The sequence below is a fragment of the Carettochelys insculpta genome, chromosome 1 (assembly GCF_033958435.1).
Source record: "Carettochelys insculpta isolate YL-2023 chromosome 1, ASM3395843v1, whole genome shotgun sequence".
NCBI classification, from domain to species: Eukaryota; Metazoa; Chordata; order Testudines; family Carettochelyidae; genus Carettochelys; species Carettochelys insculpta.
The window spans coordinates 237,607,116-237,627,587 of NC_134137.1; positions in this window are offsets into that span (position 1 = coordinate 237,607,116).

The window sequence follows — 20,472 nt, forward strand, 5'->3', positions numbered from 1 at the left end:
ACCCTTGCTTTACATTTAGGAAAGGTAGGGCACAGGCAGGTTGAGTAAGGGGACCATATTTATACAGTGAATCAGTGGCAAAGCCAAGAACTTAATGAAGCCTGCCAGTCCTCCTCGAAGCACTTGATAATATTGCTTCATAATGTGAAACTCAGATAGCCTTCTCTAGTGGTTAGAATCTGACAAGGAAATATAGCTGTATGCAAATACACAACACACAGACCCAGACTGATGCAGAACAGATGTGAGCACACAGAGTGGTTAAGTAGATTGAAACAGCAGGGTGAACTCTCATTGCAACAGCCAAGACACAGGGAGTTTGGGAGAACATTCTTCCTCCCATCAGGGGGTAAACAGGAAAATCTTCCTCTGCTTCCAGCCCTCTCTCTTCCTCTCCCCTGCCTCCCACAAAACACACACACACACACACACACACACACACAGTTTGAATCTTGAGCATGTGTTTCATACATGTACCTGCATACACACACACATTTCGCCACAATAGCTGCCTCTTGGGTGACGCAGCCCGTTTAACAGCAGGCAGCAACACCACGCAGCGGATCAGAACAGGGAAAAAAAAACAAACCAGGTGTCACTCACTCTGTTGTCCTTAACCCCTAGCAGAATCGCTCGATGCCAGGACAGGCGGCTGCCAGGCCCCAGTGAAGTGCTGCCATCCTTAGCAGAGCAGTGCCTAACAAAACTGCTCTCTGAACAGACCGCCTCCAAAGGAGTTACTTGCCACAGGAAGCATGCTGGCTGCTGCATTGCAACATGCTGAGAAGACAGGAAGAAGAGCTACTGATTGAGACACTCTACCCTTCCTCGGACACCTCTTTAAGTTGTTACCAGGTTCTTACTTTCACAAGCACTTTGTCCCAGGTGTTTCCTCCGCAGTCTTCTGGCTACCTTCACAGTCTCCTGTTACTTCTCCCCGCCTCAGTCCACAGATGCCGATGCAAATGGGGAGTGCAGGGCCAAACGGCCTTTCCGAGCCAGCAGTGGCTTAGCAGAGAGGAAGAGGGTGGACAGTTCAACACATTTCAGCCTTTGCTCAGGCACCTGTGACATAATCAGTGGAAAGGAGGCTGCAGTGAAGACTAGGGGCGGGACCGGAGCAAGTCTAACCCGTTCTACCTCTTCTTCCTCACAGCACCCCCCACCCTTAGCATGTGTGTGGTTTTGTAGCTGGGTTGGTTTCGTTTTACGTGCTGTGCTGCAATGTGAGACAGAGGTCTGTCAAGCTGTGATACATTGAAGTAGGGAGCAAAATCCCCCATCCTGAGAAAACAACAAGCAGTCAAGTAGCACTTTAAAGACCAGCAAAATAGTTTATTAGGTGAGCTTTCGTGGGACAGACCCACTTTTTCAGACCACAGCCAGACCAGAACAGACTCAATATTTAAGACACAGAGAACCAAAAACAGTAAGCAAGGAGGACAAATCAGAAAAAGATAATCAAGGTGAGCAAATCAGAGAGTGGAGGGGTGGGGGGGAAGATCAAGAATTAGATTGAGCCAAGTATGCAGACGAGCCCCTATAGTGACTTAGAAAGTTCCCATCACGATTTAAACCATGTGTTAATGTTCCCAATTTGAATATATATGTCAGTTCGTCTGCTTCCCTTTCTACAGAGGAGCGATAATTTCTTTTCAGTAACACACATACCTTGAGGTCATTGACAGAATGGCCCATTCCATTAAAATGTTCACTAACTGGTTTGTGGATCTGGAGTGTTTTGATGTCTGTTTTGTGCCCGTTGACCCTTTGTCTAAGGGAGTTAGAAGTCTGTCCAATATACAAAGCATCTGGGCATTGTTGGCACATGATGGCATATATGATGTTAGTAGAGGAGCATGAGAAAGTGCCCGTGATTCTGTGAGTAAAAAGGGGGGCCCAATGTAAAAGTTTGCTCACCCCATCTTAGCATTTCAGCCAAGCACTAGGAAAACAATCCAGACCTGAAAAGGTAAATTTAAGGATAATGGAAGAGGAACTGTTCAAAGAGAGGTTCAGTAGTTCACGGGGAGCAGGACTCGGGCCTGTTACGGGCCCATAAAGAGCCCCTTCTGTCCTTCCCCCCACTATCTCACTCAGCTTCTGTGGTGGGCCCCACCCTTCTCTGTTTAGTGCCCCAAATGGTAGTTTTTTGCAGTGCGGTGTGGTGTATCGGGAGTCCTATTTGGGCCCCAAACATGTCCTTTAGTCTGTGTTTAAAGCTACAAATATTATATTTGTTCCCTGCCTAGCTCCCCAAATCAACCATTCAGGGCCCCGTTTAGTACCCTGAAAGGCATAAGCAGTGGCTTCTTTCGGTACCCCTTCTGTGCTGCTTAGTGCTCAATGGAGCATGAGGGCACTGCTTAGTGCTACGTAGAGATCATTGATAGCCAAACCACACAAGAGAGGATCTGAGTGGGGCTGAGAGTGCAGGGTCAGTGTAGATGTGGGGGGCGGGTGGCTCTGAGTCCCTAGGACCCATGCCAGGGCTGCTGCCTCTCCCCTGCTGTCTCTGCTATTCCCTGTCCTGCCCCAACCCTTGCTGCTAGCTCAGCTCTGAGCCCATTCCCAGAAGGTGCTGGGTGGCCAATGGAGGTCAGGAGGGAACCTGTGGCTTCTCCTGATCCCCCTCCAGCTTCTAGGCTGTGCTGCCTCCCCATACCTTCCTCCAAGCTCGTACATCTGTCTCTGCCTGTACTGCTGCAGCTCTCAGGCCTGTGCTCTGCTCCACTCCTCCATGGACACAGGCACCATTGATAGACAAGCTAATGAGTGGACAGTGCTTGCCCATGGGGGAACGGAATGGACCCCGAGAAGCTGTGTGAGGCAGCAGAGGGGGTCCAAGAAGCTGTATGAAGCAGCAATTCTGGATGAAGCTCTGTATGGAGTAGTGTTCCCTCTATTTTATTTCCATCCACAAGCGGAATAAATTGTGTTATGTGCAATGAGGCATACACGGATGTGCACCACCAACAGAAACACATGCTGCCAGCTGTGGGCACTCCGCTATTCTCCCCTGGGCAGCTGCCCAAATGCTCAGCTTACCGGGAGCAGTGGTGATGACCCTTCTTGAACTTCAAAAATAATGCTGGGCGGGACGGGGGGGAGGATCTGTGGCACACGCCATACATACACTTTGGCCACTGGCTATAGCTCTCAGTTTCATAGAGATATTAGAGCTTTCACCTTGTAATAATCATTTCTGGAGCTCACTTGACATGCTAGCAATGTCTGATAGTTTGCCCTCATAGCATGGAAACTGTTAAGGCCACAAATGAACTGAATTAAAAAATGAGTTATCAGTAAGATCTCAGTAAAAGTACACTAGACTATTTTTGTAAAAACTATGAAAGCTGATTACTTCCCTGTTATCTTTGAGTGCAATCCAGACCTCTATCAAATGGGATAAAAGTCTCAGCTGTTAACGAAGGTTGAGGTTTTGAGTGTAATGCTGACTGCAGTAACCCAAGAGCATAAGTACTAACCTCAGGACCTATTGCTAAGAAGCAGGGTACAACCCCAAATTGCTTAGGAGTTCTCAATTTAGATTTCACCAATAAAGTATCAAGTGTAAACTCTTCAGGAACTCTAACAGCCTAAACATAGACTCACAAAACGTCCCCTTCAATACTTCAATCTATCTTGCCGCCCAAGTGAGCATACCTTTGTGAGAGGCCATCGGTTACTCTAGGGTTGTTCAAAGTTGCAGGGTGGACCCCGTCAGGGCTGTGGGGGGGCAAAAACTTCATAAGTGGGGGCACAGCACGATCGGCTGCTGAGTCTCAGGCTCATCCATCTCATAACAAAATGTTTGAATCTGTTACTGTTTTGTCTCTGCATTCACGTTTATAAACCAGTTAATCATTTTTTTACATTCTCCAGAATTATTTTCTTGCACACGCTGAAAGGGTTTTTGTTTTTGTTTTCCATATGAACCTAACTTAAAGTTCGATCGGTGTGGATTACATTAGACAGGTTGGGAGGCCTCCGCTAATTGAAGAAGGAAAAGGGTGGCCTAATGTAAAAAGTTTGCTCACCCCTGCCGTACACCACGAATCACAGCAATATTCAAATATCAGAGAGGTAGCTGTGTTAGTCTGTATCTTTGAGAACAACAAGGTGTCCTGTGGCACCTTATAGACTAACAGATATTTTGGAGCATAAGCTTCTGTGGGCAAAGACTCGCTTCATCAGATGCAATTACTCACAGTCCTGAAAACCAGTCACTTACCCCTGGTCATAAGAACATAAGAACAGCCATACTGGGTCAGACCAAAGGTCCATCTAGCCCAGTATCCTGTCTGCCGACAGTAGCCAGTGCCAGGTGCCCCAGGGGAGGTGAACTGAAGACAATGATTGTTGTATTTCTTTTTAGTGACAGGTCCCAGAGGTGCGATACCGCGAAGGATGAAAGACAAAGACGAACATAGACAGCAGGGGGCCAACAGTTCTATAGTCTGAAGGCCCAGAGTTTATTATTCTCACAGCTTTTATAACCAAGTGAGAGCACATTATTATGAGAAAAGCAGTCAGCTACAATCAGCTACAATAACTGGCTCAGCACTTCTATCTCTAAAAAAGCCACATCAACCCTCCCAGTCCTTGAACATGAACTCTCAAAAACACCTAATCAAAACAACACAGCTCCCGGCGGCTTGCCTACACGAGAGCAGGTGTTCCGTCTAGATGCCAAGAGCCCAGCCAGGCCTGGGAAACATGTAGGAGGGAGAAGGCAAAACTCCTTCATCTCCCCCTTTTTGTTTTTCTAGCTACTCAGGGGGGCTTCGGAAGCACAGGGAGGAGTGTGTATTGGCAAACCTACATTGGGGACCGTCGGCCTGAAATTACCATTAGTTTAGGCGGTAAAGAATTCAGAGGTTTGGTGGATACAGGGGCTGATGTCTCCATCATATCAAAAGAGTTCTGGCCCTCAGCGTGGCCCTTGCAGAAAGTCCCAACTGTCTTTACCGGGGTTGGGGTCATGACAGATGTCTGCCAGAGCACCAATATTTTGCAGTGCCTAGGGCCCGATGGGCAGGCAGCAACCTTGCAGCCCTTTGTGGCTGAGATAGCTATTAACCTCTGGGGGAGAGATTTGTTAAATCAGTGGGGAGCCTATGTTACCATTCCCTCTACTCCTATAACAACTCAGTCACTGGCAGATGCCATGGTATGCAATTTTGCAAACACCTTAAAGCAATTTGATCATGATGGGTTGGGGTACCCAAATTTAGAGTAATGGCCGCTGCTCGAGCTAGCTTCGCCCTGCCACTGAAGTGGCTGACTGACAGCCCAATCTGGGTGGAGCAGTGGCCTCTGTCCCAAGAGAAGCTAGAAGCTTTACAAATCTTAGTCGAGGAACAACTGAAAATAGGGCATATTGAAGAATCAGCCAGTCCCTGTTCGGGCGCCGGATGTTGTATTTCTTTTTAGTGACAGGTCCCAGAGGTGCGATACCGCAAAGGATGAAAGACAAAGACGAACATAGACAGCAGGGGGCCAACAGTTCTATAGTCTGAAGGCCCAGAGTTTATTATTCTCACAGCTTTTATAACCAAGTGAGAGCACATTATTATGAGAAAAGCAGTCAGCTACAATCAGCTACAATAACTGGCTCAGCACTTCTATCTCTAAAAAAGCCACATCAACCCTCCCAGTCCTTGAACATGAACTCTCAAAAACACCTAATCAAAACAACACAGCTCCCGGCGGCTTGCCTACACGAGAGCAGGTGTTCCGTCTAGATGCCAAGAGCCCAGCCAGGCCTGGGAAACATGTAGGAGGGAGAAGGCAAAACTCCTTCAAATGATCAAGCGATTTTTCTCCTACCATCCATCTCCCGCCTTCGACAAAAGGCTAGGCACCATACCTTACCCCTTGCTAATAGCCATCTATGGACCTAACCTCCAAACATTTATCAAGCTCTTTTTTAAACTCTGTTAGAGTCCTGGCTTTCACAGCATCCTCTGGCAAGGAGTTCCACAGGTTGACTGTGTGCTGTATGAAGAAAAACTTTCTTTTATTAGTTTTGAACCTGCTACCCATTAATTTCATTTGGTGTCCTCTAGTTCTTATATTATGGGAACATGCAAATAACTTTTCTGTATTCACTTTCTCCACACCACTCATTATTTTATATACCTCTATCATATCGCCCCTCAGTCTCCTCTTTTCCAGACTGAAAAGTCCCAGTCTATCTAGCCTCTCCTTATATGGGACCCGTTCCAAACCCTTAATCGTTTTAGTTGCCCTTTTCTGAACCTTTTCTAATGCCAGTTTATCTTTTTTGAGGTGAGGAGACCACATCTGCATGCAGTACTCAAGATGTGGGTGTACCATAGTTTTATATAGGGGAAGTAAGATATTCTTCGTTTTATTGTCTACCCCTTTTTAAATTATTCCTAACATCCTATTTGCTTTACTGACTGCCGCTGCACACTGCATGGATGTTTTCAGAGAACTATCCACTATAATTCCAAGATCCCTTTCCTGATCTGTTGTAGCTAAATTTGCCCAAAAGTGTCTTAAATCTCACACTGAAGATAACACTTGTAGAGAACCCTATAATAAAATAAATGAAGAAGTGTATTAAATAGGAAAAGGAAATAAGAGTTATGTACAAGGTTAAGGCAGGTAAACATAGAAGCGGAAACGAGTTGCCATTGAAAGCTTCTACATTCATCAAGTTCTATATGTCCTATAAGGCTAACTCAGGCTAAGCAGCTGGAGATCCCTTGCTTAGATCTATAAACCTTTCCTCCAGAGTTCAAGCTGCATAGACACTCTCAGTTCTTTTTGTCTGGGGCTTTTTAACCCCTTTCTGTGAGGTGCTCTGATCTGCAAGCTCAGCCAAAGGGAGGAATTCACTTGCATCTTCATAGAATGGAGGAAAGTGAGCAGAAGAACATGCCTTTTGTCCTTTTCAATGTCCCAAAATGGTGCCTGCTGTCCCCAGACCTTTTATTCAGGCAGGACTTAACATCTGTTGTTGATCAGCACTTAACACTAATTAATACCGGAAAAGGGCAAATATAGATTTGGAGAGAAGGAGAGTGAAATCTCTGAGCTGCAATTTATGTGCAAATTTGACTCCATTAACCATGGATTAAACAGAGACTGGGAGTGGCTTGCAGTTTACAAAGGCAGTTTCTCTGCTCTGGGTGCTAATATCTCCCCATTAGACTCTGACAAAAGCTCACATCCCCCTGTCTGATCTGACTTGTTTTTAATTCTTTTGATAAGTGCTATTGATAGTGGGCCATTTCCACCTTGCTGAATAGACCTTGTCAGCTCTGGCCCTGCCTCTTACTGGGACCCCACTCTTTAAATACCCCTCTGAAATCACGCCCCCCCCCACTCATGCATCTGATGAAATGGGTCTTTGCCCATGAAAGCTTATGCTCCAAAATATCTGTTAGTCTATAAGGTGCCACAAGACTTCTTGTTGTTCTTAATGGACATTGTGAGGTTCAGTATTCTCTAGCAGCTCCTGATCACGTGTGCCTGAGGTGTGTTTATTTTTCAAGTAAAATTGCCAAGCCTGTAAATTTTCTTTGAGATCTGAGATTCAAGTTGGTGGTTTCTGAGTGAGGAGAACTTGGCATTAAAGATTCTGGAGTCACAACTCTGCTAATGACACACAAGCCAGAAGAGAGCTTTTCCCTCTTCCTTACCTGCACTGGCTAACAAGAATGAGTAGCAGTAAAAATTTCTGTCAATCAGTGAAGGCAGAGGTTATGAATCTAACTGCAAAGAGGAAGAAGGGGGCTGCTGAATAAGAAGGTGCCATTGTTACATAAGCACTTTTGAAAATAGTCTCTTGCTTTAAACACAAAAGGTGGGATTTTCAAAAGCACTCTGTAGTGGCCGAACTCTGATCCCAGTGAATGCAAGGGCAAAAGATCAGTTGTCCTCTATAAGAGCCACACCAAGCCAATGCTGAGGTTTTTTGAAAATCCCACCCTGAAAAGCAAAGCCTGCTTCCTGAACCCTGGAGCTTGCTTCTGACTGCTGCACTAACACTAATGCAAGTCGGAAGCTGGCTGACCATCTCTTCCACTGGGTAGTGACACCGCCAGAGTAAAGCCACAAACATTAGCAGGTTTCCAGAGAGAATGGGCTGCAGTATTCTGTTCAAGAATGCCAGGTGCAATAATTTTAATTATAATAATAATAAAAAATCCTTAATGGGTCATCACATTCAAAGGTTATTTACTGATAGCTGCTTATCTTAATCTTGAGACCGGTCATCCTGCTGGGCAGCAAGATTGCAGCCTTTTTTGAAAGCTCTAGGTTGTTAAATAACCCTTCTGCTTTTGCTTTCCTTGTAGATGTCCTGTAATTCTTTTAATTGCCTTTGAAAGCACTCATGTCAAGGGAACGGGATAGCAAGGGCAAGTCTTAAATTACCATGATCATTCCTTTCACACCTTTGTAAACATTAGTATCTTATCACTCTGAAGCCTAACCTGGACAAATACAACTTTGTTTTGTTTATTTACAAACTAGGGAGAAGCACAATATAAAGCCCTAAGTCTTAGTTTTGTCACTGTATTTTGGGCCAGAGATTTTGACTTGGAATCCAGATCCAAAAACAAGGGATCCCCACCGCCCTTCCCATCTTAATTAAGCACTTATTCAAAGCTCCTGCAATGTAACGGTGACAGAGAGGTAGCTGTGTTAGCCTGTATTCTACCGAAACAAAGAAGCAGTCATGTGGCACTTGAAAGACTAAGAAAATAATTTATTAGGTGATGAGCTTTCATGGGGCAGACCCACTTCACTCATCACCTATTAAATTATTTTGCTAGTCTTTGAAGTGCTGACTGCTTTTTTGTTTTGATGCAATGTCAGAGTTGTTTTTGCATTCATTCCAGTGAGTTTGGATCATACCCCAGTTCTTCTCCAACTTCAAAGAGGGAACGGCTGTAAAAAAGTACTAAGGGATTCCTGCAAAACTTCATCAATTTAGCCAGCAATTTACTCAATGATGCACAGGGTGTGGTTGAGAAAATGGTTTTGTTTGCATAAAAATAACCAAGTAGAGAGGCAGTCAACCTGGAAAACAAATGTCTTCTACAGGAATTTATACTTCGCCTCTGAAAACTATGTTCAGCACTGTGCCCTATGGGTGTGCCTGGAACTAGACATGGGGATGGATAAAGTCTTTGTAGGGGATGTGTTTGAAGGTGATCCTCATCTGTTGCAATATTTGAAGAGGAGAGCCATAATCTTATCTAGCGTAATATGGCTCAAACCAAAGGCAAAAGATTGGCTCCTGAGGAATATCTGTAAGAACCCACGTGAAAAGTAATCTGGTGGATGTGATATATCCAGATAGGTGGCAAACTCCTCCACCAGAGGAAGATAAATTATGCGGACGTGTTCTGTGCAAGCTGACAGTAACAGAGGCCACACCACAAGAGCACCCATGAGAACAGTGGCTCTTAACCTTTCCAGATTACTGCAACCCTTTCAGAAATCTGATTTGCCAGCGGTTCCTCTGCAGTAAAACTGCCTCTGCTATCAGCTCCCTCTTTCCATGTTCTAAAAGGCATTCCCATTCCAGACACTTCTCATTTTCCTCCCACAAACAACCCTGATCTCTCTTCAGTTGGGGTAAGAGGAAGCTGCATACTAAATTTGGTGGCCCTAGCTCTTACCGTTTTGGATAGTTATTGCAGACAGACTCACAAACATGCACAAACTGTTGAAAATATTGAGATGTTCTCTAATACAGAGACAAAAACATCACAGCATAGTGTTGCTGAAAAATCCCTTATTTTATCATTTTTAGCACATAGTTATAAAAAAATCAACTGGAATAGAAAAATTGTATTTCCATATCTGTGCATAATATATAGAGCAACACAAACAAATTGTTGGTATAAAATTTTAGTTTGCATTGATTTCATTGGTGTGTTTTATGTAGCCTCTTGTAAAACTAACCATATTTAGATGAGTTATAAATAAAATTTGTCCTTTTGGTCATCCATGAGATGCACAACATCCTTCACAAAAACCACATTTCTGTGGCTTTGATGTACTTCTCAACTTGTTTACTGATAGTCCATGATTTGCATCCATACATGAGGACTGGTTCTACATAACATCACAGCACTCTTTTCCTAACCTCCAATGATAAAGATCTGTTCGTGAGAATGTTTCTCATTTTCTGAAATGCTGCTTTCGCTTGAGCGATTCTGCATTTCACTTCAGTTAAACACCTACCGTCTGATGTGATATAGGATCCTAAATACTTGAATTTAGTCACTTGACGAAGTACTGTTCCATTTGCTAGTACCTCACATATTGGCAGTACCTTTGTCTTTGTAAAGACAGGTTACTCACCGTAGTAACGGTGGTTCTTCGAGATGTGTCCCCGTGGGTGCTCCACAATGGGTGTCAGGCTCGCCCGGCGCCGCAGATCGGATCTTCCAAGCAGTTTCTGCCGGACCGCGCATGCGCCGGCGCGCGCTGCTCCCTTGCGCGCTCCTGGCCACGTGTGCGATCCGGTCCCCGCCAGTTCCTTGACCAACCACCTCGGATGCTCCTGCAAAACACTAAACAGAGATCCGAAGCGGGGAGGATGGGCGGGTGGTGGAGCACCCACAGGGACACATCTCGAAGAACCACAGTTACTACGGTGAGTAACCTGTCTTTCTTCTTCGAGTGTCCCCGTGGGTGCTCCACAATAGGTGACTACCCAGCAGTAACCCAAGATAGGAGGTGGGTAATCGGATTATGTGCAGCTTGTCCCTGAGAGGACCGCTGTCGAGAGACGGGTATCCTCTTGGAATACCCTGTGAAGGGCGTAATGTTTGGCGAAGGTGTCATAGGATGACCAGGTCGCCGCTCTGCAAATGTCTTTTAGCGCAACGCCCTTGAAGAAGGCTGTTGATGCCGCCACCGCCCTAGTGGAATGAGCCCTGGGAGTGGCCAGTAAAGGAGTCTTTTTGAGTTCGTAGCACATTTTTATGCAGGATACGATGTGCTTCGAGATTCTCTGTGAAGAGAGACCTTCTCCTTTCGATTTGGGAGCGAGAGAGACTAGGAGTCTATCCGTTTTCCGGAAGGACTTGGTCCTGTCTACATAGAAGGCTAGTGCCCTCCTCACATCCAGGAGGTGTAGGCGCGCCTCTTTGTTAGAGTTATGAGGCTTTGGATAAAACGAGGGTAAAACAATAGGTTCGTTAATGTGAAACTCAGAAGAAACCTTGGGAACAAAGGCTGGATGCAGCCGTATGGTTACCGCCTCCTTGGAAAAAACAGTGCAGGGTGGCGTTGCCATCACTGCCGCAAGCTCGCTCACCCTGTGAGCTGACGCAATTGTGAGAAGAAAGGTCGTCTTTATCGTAAGGAGGCGGAGGGAAACCGTGGCCAAGGGCTCGAACGGTGGTCCCGTTAGCACGTTAAGCACCAGGTCCAAGTTCCACGAAGGTGGAAGCGGTTTCCGAGGGGGGTATAGGTTTACCAACCCTTTGAGGAACCTGGTAACCATGGGATGGGCGAACACCGTGTGCCCTTCCTCCTCGTGTCTGAACGCCGAAATGGCGGCAAGGTGGACCTTTAACGAGGATAGTGAGAGTCCTCCTCTCTTGAGGTCCAGTAAATACTCTAATATTACAGGTATAGGCACCGAAAGGGGGGCCAGCTGTTTGGTAGAACACCAAGCCGTGAAGCGAGTCCATTTCTGCTTGTAGGTCTTCCTGGTGGAAGTCCTCCTGCTACTTTCTAGGACTTGCTGCACTTCATCCGTGCATGTGCTCTCTAGGGAGCTGGGCCATGGATTAACCACGCTTGTTGTCGCAGGCCTTGGGGGTGCGGATGCACTATGGACCCCTGGGCTTGCGTGAGCAGATCCGGCGCCACCTGAAGAGGCATCGGTGGACGGTCCGACATGCGCAGGAGTAGGGGGAACCATTGCTGTCGATCCCACGTTGGGACTATCAGGATCATTCGGGCTCCTTCCCTCCTGGTTTCTGCAAGACTTTGTGAATCAGCACTGTGAGAGGAAAAGCGTAAAGCAGGGGGCCCCTCCACGAGATCGCGAACGCGTCCCCCAGGGACCCCCATCCCAGTCCTGCCCTGGAGCAGAATCGTGGGCACTTCTTGTTGTGTTGAGTGGCAAACTGGTCTATCTGGGGAAAACCCCATGCGTGGAAAATCGGTCGTAGCAGATCGGGATGGATCTGCCACTCGCGCGTGAGTGCAAAACGCCTGCTCAGCTGGTCTGCCTTCACATTGTGAGCGCCTGGTAAGTACGAGGCTCTCAAGATTATATTGTTGGCGATGCACCAGTTCCATAACTGGACTGCTTCCGCACATAAGGCACGGGACCGAGCTCCTCCTTGCCGGTTTATATAAAACATGGTGGAGGTATTGTCTGTACTGATCCCGACAACTTTGCCTTGTATATGGTCTCGAAAGTGTCTGCAGGCGTTGAACACTGCTCTGAGCTCCAGTATATTTATGTGCAGTGACTGCTCCGTGGAGGACCACAGCCCTTGCGTCACCTCTTCGCCCATGTGTGCTCCCCACCCTATGAGGGAGGCATCTGTAGTAAGAAAAACCGATATTTGTGGTTGGTGGAAGGGTACCCCTGTTAGCAAGTTCTTGGGGTTTACCCACCATTGCAGGGATTTGCGCACCTCTGCTGTGGGCGACACCACCCTGTGAACAGTGTGTGCTGCCGGTTTGTATATGCTCGCCAGCCAGTGCTGCATGCTGCGCATGTATAACCTGGCGTTCTGTACTACGAACGTCGCCGCTGCCATGTGGCCCAGCAGCTGTAAGCACGTCAGGACCGGCACCGTAGGGCTGAAGGTGATGACCTGCACGAGGGAGCCGATGGCCCGAAAGCGAGTCTCTGGTAGATATACTCTCACTGTAATAGAATTTATGCGTGCCCCTATGAACTCTATGTCCTGTGTGGGGTCTATCTTTGATTTTGCCAGATTGATAACCAGGCCGAGCGAAGAGAACGTGCCTGCTGTGACGCATATCATGCGTAGCACCTCCTCCTTCGAGGCCCCTTTGAGTAGGCAGTCGTCCAGATACGGGAATATAAATACCCCGTCTGTGCAGGTAGGCTAACACCACTGCCAAGGTCTTGGTGAAGACTCTGGGGGCCGAGGAGAGGCCAAACGGTAGGACCTTGTATTGAAAATGTTCTTTGCCTACCATGAACCGGAGGAATCGCCGGTGAGCCAGATGGATAGTTATGTGAAAATACGCGTCTTGTAAATCGAGGGCTGCGAACCAATCTCCATCGTCCAGTGCCGTAAGGATGGAGGCGATTGTGATCATCTGAAAGCGTTGCTTGCGCAGGTACCAGTTGAGGCCTCGAAGATCTAAGATGGGCCTCCAGCCTCCTGTCTTTTTCTCCGTGAGGAAGTACCTCGAGTAGAACCCTTTTCCTTGCAGTTGCTCCGGCACTCTTTCCACTTCCCCCATGAGCATGAGATGGTCTACCTCCTGCTTGAGCCTCGCTACGTGGGAGGCCTCCTGGAGGTGGGGCCTGGGTGGAGGTCATGGCGGTGGGAGCGACTGGAAGGGGATGGCATACCCCGTGGCTATGACCTCCAGCACCCATTTGTCTGTGGTGATCCTTTGCCACTGGTCGTAGAATGGTCGGAGGCGATGGTGGAATAGCCGCTTCGGATGACCTTGTGCGATGGTAGTGATGGCGCAGCCCTGGATCTGTGTGTCAAACTTGTGGCCTTTGGCCCTGCCCCGAGGACGCACGGCTCTGTTGTGAACATCGCCTGGGAGTTCTGTACTGCTGGTGCTGTTGATGTCGCCCTTGCTCCTAACCCCTGTGGTACTGGGGATGCTGTTGCTGGTACTGGTACCGTCTTTGTTGAGGGTAGTACTTTTTCTTTCTGTATGGAGGGGTGTAAATCCCCAGGGTCCTAAGTGTGGCTCTTGAATCTTTACTGGAATGAAGGACCGAGTCAGTTGATTCAGCAAACAGCTTCTGCGAGTCGAAGGGAAGATCGACTATCTTTGCCTGAAGATCCCTCGGTATACCCGAAGTCTGGAACCAGGACTCCCTTCGCATCACCACTGCCGTAGCTGTGGAACGTGCTGCTGTGTCCGCAACATCCAGGGCGATCTGAACTCCCGTCCTCGAGGCCGCGTAGCCTTCTTGCACGATGGCCTTGAGCACCGGTTTCTTGTCCTCTGGAAGCGAGTCCATGAGGGAGGTTAACCTAGTGTAGTTGTCAAAATTATGGTTCGCTAAATGCGCTGCGTAATTTGCCATTCGCAACAGTAGAGTGGAGGAGGAGTAGACCTTTCTGCCGAACAGCTCTAGCTTCTTGGCATCTTTGTCTGTTCCCCCTGTCTTGAATTGAGATGTCTTTGATCTTTGTTGCGACGACTCCACCACCAAGGAATTTGGTTGTGGGTGGCTGAACAGGAACTCCATGCCCTTCGCCGGCACGAAGTATTTCTTATCCGCTCTCTTGTGGACAGGCGGAATAGTCGCAGGGGTCTGCCATATCGTAGTGGCGGACTCCAAGATTGCTTCATCAAGCGGTATTGCTATTTTGGAGGAGGCCGGAGGTCTGAGATTTTTGAGGAGCTTATGGTGTTTCTCTTGCACCTCTGCTGTCTGGATGCCTTGCGTGAAGGCCACCCTCTTAAACAGCTCTTGAAACTGTTTGAGATCGTCCGGAGGATGGACGTCCCCCGGGGCCGTAGCCTCGTCCGGGGAGGAGAGCGAGGATCCACTGGGGTACGCCTCTCTGGACCCTTCCGGTTCCTGTTGGTGATGGTACACCCTCTCGCTAGAGGCTTGCGAGGGAAAATCTCGGGGTTCCATAACCAGTCCCTCCTGAGATACTTGAGTCTCTGTCCCCGTTCGCGATTGCCCTCGGGGATACGAGATCGTCTGTGGGGATCTTTCCCTGGTAGATTGCTGGTGGTGTCTATGCCCCGCGTGATAGGGGTGACCATGGCAGTATAGACACTGTTCTTGGGAAGGTGACCTAGACCACTCCCTTGGTGCATACCCTCTGCGTCTGGGGGAGCGAGATCGTTGAGAGATCTGGGACACTGGAGAGAGCGATTTTGGATAGTATTCCAGCGGCTCAAACCCCAGGAAGGGTGAAGGTGGTCCCAGCCAGGGCGAGGCTGGTTGTAAAAATGGAGACGGGGGCTCCAGGTAGGCTAGGGGGGACCCCTGCCTTCTGGTTGGAGTCTGCAGTATAAGCGGAGGGCTGAAAGAAAGCAACTCCGCAGCCCTGTCTGGAAAGGGACTGCGGTGCCTCGTTTTGTGTGCAGCCTTCCCCCTCCCTTGAGGAGGTAACTCCGCCCCCTGGCGTGTAGGGGATCTCGGCCCCGTCCGCGCCGTGCTTGGCACACTCATGGGCGGTGCTGCACGGGCGGTGTCCTCCGGTGCTTGCGGGCTGCATGCCTGCGCGCTCTGCACCGCCAGTTCCCCGGGGGTTGGTGCCGCCGGTACCGGCGCTTGTTTAGCCACCGCCCTGCCTGCGGTGCGGGGTGGCTGTTTGATTATCGGAGGCTGAGCCGCTTCCACGTGGCTCTCCGTGCCGCCACCGATCAGCTGTTGCTGCGGCTGGGGGCTGTGCGCTCCTCCTGTCCCACTCGCTGTTGCTGCCGGCAGGGATCGGGCTGGGGAGGCTTTCCTCCGTTTTTGCGCTGATGGGGTGAGGGAGGCGGCTTTCCTTTTATGGGCCCCGGAGGGTCCCTCCTGCTGCGGCTGCTCCGGCACGTCTGGCTGGAGGGCCTTGTCGAAGAGCAGCATTTTAAGCCGCATCTCCCTGTCCTTCCTTGCTCTGGCTGTTAGTTTTGCACAGAAGGAGCATTTCTGCGTGACATGGGACTCCCCCAGGCACCTTATGCAGAGACTGTGCCCATCAGACGCTGGCATTGCCTCTCAGCAGGACTCACATTTCTTAAATCCTGAAGAGGACATTGTTGGTGAGTCTTTCAGTTGTTAATGGGTACTTAGCACCTTCTCTGTGCTGTTTTTCCCCTTCTCCGATAGCCTGCCACGGCAGGAGGGCTGATGGCCCTAGGCTCCTGGCCTCCGGTGTTCCGCTTGTTACTGGGACTGGACTGAATGCCGTCCCGCTTGTTGTTTTTTTTTTTTTTTTTTTGAAAAATAACAACTGGCTAACTTGCAGTAGCCTAAGAACTTGAAAAGTTTAAAGAAAAAACAGTTAAAACCATTGAATACGCTAACTTGGCCTTAGCCTAGTTTGGATTCCGTCTGCAGCCAACGGCGGTTAAGAGGAACTGGCGGGGACCGGATCACGCACGTGGCCAGGAGCGCGCAAGGGAGCGGCGCACGCCGGCGCATGTGCGGTCCGGCAGAAACTGCTTGGAAGATCCGATCTGCGGCGCCGGGCGAGCCCGACACCTATTGTGGAGCACCCACGGGGACACTCGAAGAAGAATAATCATTACTTCCGTCTTTGAGATGTTCAGCTTGAGTCCTTTCAGCTCACTTTCTTTATTGACGTTAATAAAGATGGACGACCGAAAGGACAAATGAGTCTGTCTTAAATGAAACCAACAGCAAAAGAACACTGTTAAATAGCATAAGAACAAGGCAGACAAAATTTATAGGCCATATAATTAGAAAGTCTGCACTTGAAAATTTACTGACAACAGGAAAGTATAATGGAAAGCGAGGACTAGGTAGACAACATGAGAAAATATTGGATAGTGTCACTTCATGGTTGCACTGCCACAGTACAGAGTACTCATAATAGATGGGTGTAGGACCATGATCACCTATGCTAATCAGCATGGCATGAATGAATGAAATATATGCAGATACACATCTCACAGAGCTGAAAAGGACCTCATGAGGTCATTGAGTCCAGTCCCCTGCCCTCTTGGCAGGACCAAGCACCATCTCTGGTTTTTAATCTATTTGCCCCCTAAATGGTCCCCTCCAGGATTGAACTCACAACCCCAGTTTAGTAGACCACTGCACTATCACTCCAAGAAGAGCAGTGCCTACACAAATGGTATATACCCCTGGTTGAGAACCACTGCACTAGAACATTACAGCCCTACATTTTCTGTTTGGCATTCTGATTACAATACCGCGGCTTAGCCTTACCTCATGTACAAATATCTATTTTGATCAAACTGTACCCACAAATGTGGTTTTAATGTTTTTATTTTTGATATTAAGCATAATATCCAACCAATTTTGAGCTGGCTTTTAAGTGATCTATATTATTAGGTAATAAAGGGAGGCCAGAGAAGTATTATCATTAGTTTTATTAGTTGTAGTTAATCACATTTTTGTCATTCATTATGCCCTTACTTTCGATGACTTTTACAGCAAATAAAACAAAATAAAAACCTACCACTTATCTAGCCCATTTTTTCTCTTTGAGAAATCAAAGTGCTAGTATCATTCTCTGCATTTTATAGGGTAGGGAAACCAAAGCCTTTGGAGATATGACTTGCCCAAGGGCACCCAGCAAATTCATAACAGACCTAGGAATTCAACCTCTGTCTACTTCTGGAGACCATGCCACTAGGCTATACTGCCACTTAACATAGTTCCCTGCTGATTGTTGCAATGGCTGTATCTCTCACACTCCTATGACATTAGTTCAGAATTGTTCAAGTTTCCAGAATGAGTAATAATCTATATATACATGTAGGGTAAAGGCATTGCCAAGGCTTACCTGCATTTGCTAAGGGCAATTCCATACCTAAGAGTCACCAGGTAGTAAGTGTTACAATATAGTCCATCAAGAAAACATTTACATGTATTTTAAAAGCAAAGGAAAAAATGATCAGTTCAACCACATTGTTCAGCATTAGTAATTGAGGAAAGGTGTTTAGGCTTTCCACGTGATGCAGTAGTTAGATTTTGTAAGGCCCAGGTTTAAATATGAAGAATGGTTTTTTACCTTAGTTTTGTGTGGATTTAGCTATTCCCTTGCAGTTATTACGATCCTGTCATTGCATCATTGGACAAAGGGATTTTTAAAAGATCCCCAAGAAAATGAGGTATTGAGAGCCTAGTGTGTTATCTCCTTAAAAATGCAGGTCAAACTGACTAGGTGGTTAGAGCAGGGAACAGGGAGTCATGAGATCTTCTATTCCTAGACCTAACACTACCTCATCTCTGATCCTGGCAAGGGACTTTGCCTATGCCTCAGCTTGCTCATCAAAAGCAATAAGTAGCACCTAAAGCACTGTGAGGATACGTCTACATTAGAGCATAAAGTCAATTTTAAGGGAGTTTAGTTGATTTTATAATGTATCCGTCTTTATTATAAATATCATTAGATCGATTTTAAGGGGTCCTAAGATTGATTTTTCTATTCCAGCTTTTTCATGAAGAGTAATGCCAAATTCAAATTTACAAGATCAACTTAATGCTAGTGTAGACATACTTATTTGATTTATTGGCCTCTAGAAGTATCCCACAATGCCCCCAATGTATCGAACTCCAACTTTTCATTAGCTCCAAACTGAAACTTTTCAGATTTTTATTTCTGTATTTTACATTTCTCGGGACTGTCCCACTAGACTTGTACTGGCGTGTGCTGGGGAAGGTTGTAGAAAAGTGGCACAAATATGTATTTGGCAGTTTGTTCTCAATGGGAGCAGAGAATGAGGGCAATTGACTCTGGGATTATGACATCAGACACCCATAATTGTTTGAAGCATGATTTTTTCCCCATAGCACACTGGCACAGTAAAACAGAATGGAAAGGGGGTTCAGAACCTGTGGGATAGGTACCCACAAGGCACTGATGACACAATCAAACTTAGCAAAGGTAATGGGAACACACTAGGTCAACTTTCTAAACTTGTGTGGACACTCACCATCGACTTTATACCACTAGATTTTATAAGGTCGACTTTAATAAACTTGACTTTATTTTCTAGTGTAGACGTAGCCTGGGACTCTCAGGCTCAGGCTACATATTGTTTCGATTTTGGGATACATTTGTATCCCGAAATAGAAGCTGCACAGCCAAACACCATGCTTGCAATAGCAGGGTTACTGGGAAGCTCAAAATAAGCACTTACATTGAGCTGCAGTGCAGTGTAGCCTGCACTGGGTTCAAAATAAGATGCCTTGAAATAATACAAATTGCATAACTTATTTCAAGCTAGGGCTACAATGAAGCCCGAGCCTTAGGTATAAGGCAGTGCTATGTGAATACAAAGTATAATTATTAGCGCATGAAAACCAGAGAGAAGAAATGGCCATAGAAGTGAAACTGACTAGTCTATTTTCACTCTCCAGGATGAAACACAAAAAATAAACAGTGTATCTCACATATCAGTACAGTTTAAAATTATTTCTCTTTGAATCTTTTGGACACTGAACAGTTGTTACACCACTCTGACGTTGGGATTAGCTACTGTTCTGGGCTTCAGTGAAAATACTTGGGAGCACTGTGGTCAGAAGGAAGGTAGGTCTGACTCAGATCTGACTCCACCATATCACAATTCACCTACCCTGGTAAAACCACTTTTCTCCCTAGCTGAGTCTCCAGGAGCATCACTTCTCCACGAATGCAGGCCCTACCCATCCCATTATCCTAGGAAGGGCTTTTTTACATGGCAAAAAGCCTGCAGTAGTTTCTGTACACTAGCTGCTCACATGGTTACACTGACTGTATGCAAACAGGTACATGGACATAGCACAAAACAAAACAAAAAAGACAGACAGACAGATGACATGGAAGCAAGTCTCAGAGCCTGGGTCAATTGACTTGGGCTTGTACTATGCAGCTAAAAAGAGCTTCCTGCTTGAGATTTGGTGTCTGCCTCTCATGTCTTTCAGAAAAATAATATAGCAATATTAAAAAATGAATAACTACTATGAATATATACACACAAACACACACGCAATGCATATGATGAGGTGGCACAATTTTACATGCTTGCTTCAGGTGCAAAATTAGCTAGTCATGGCACTGTGCTGGAGCCTCACATTTTCCTGCTCCTCCCCTCCCACTCCAGCCCTTTCAGAGAGCTGCAAATTGTCCGATTTGTGCACAACCCCTGCTCCTCTCCCTCCCCCGCAAAGCTGGAACTGCTACTAACAGCCAACATGGTGTACCCTCTGCCATTTGGTACATGGGGCCTTGTAGGTTCACCGTGTTATTAGTAACACTAAAGGAATTCAGTGGATGGGAGTTCTGTAATGAGAGTCCCCTTATGCTTTTCAGCATATAATTGGAACCACTGGTGATCACCCCGGTCCAAAATAAAAACCCTCTCAGAATCCATTTTGATTTGTTGGGTAAGTAACAGATTATGAATACTAGTAAGTACTTATACTGGCCAAGGTTTTTCAAAAGTGAGTCGTGCGGAGGGCTCACCTTCTGAAAAATCATGCCTCTGCAGGATTGCTAAGGTGAAGACATCAGAATTGGGGTATCCAAAATCACTGGTTACATTTTAAAATCTTGGCCATCTTCTACTTTATTCTGATAAAACTCAGTG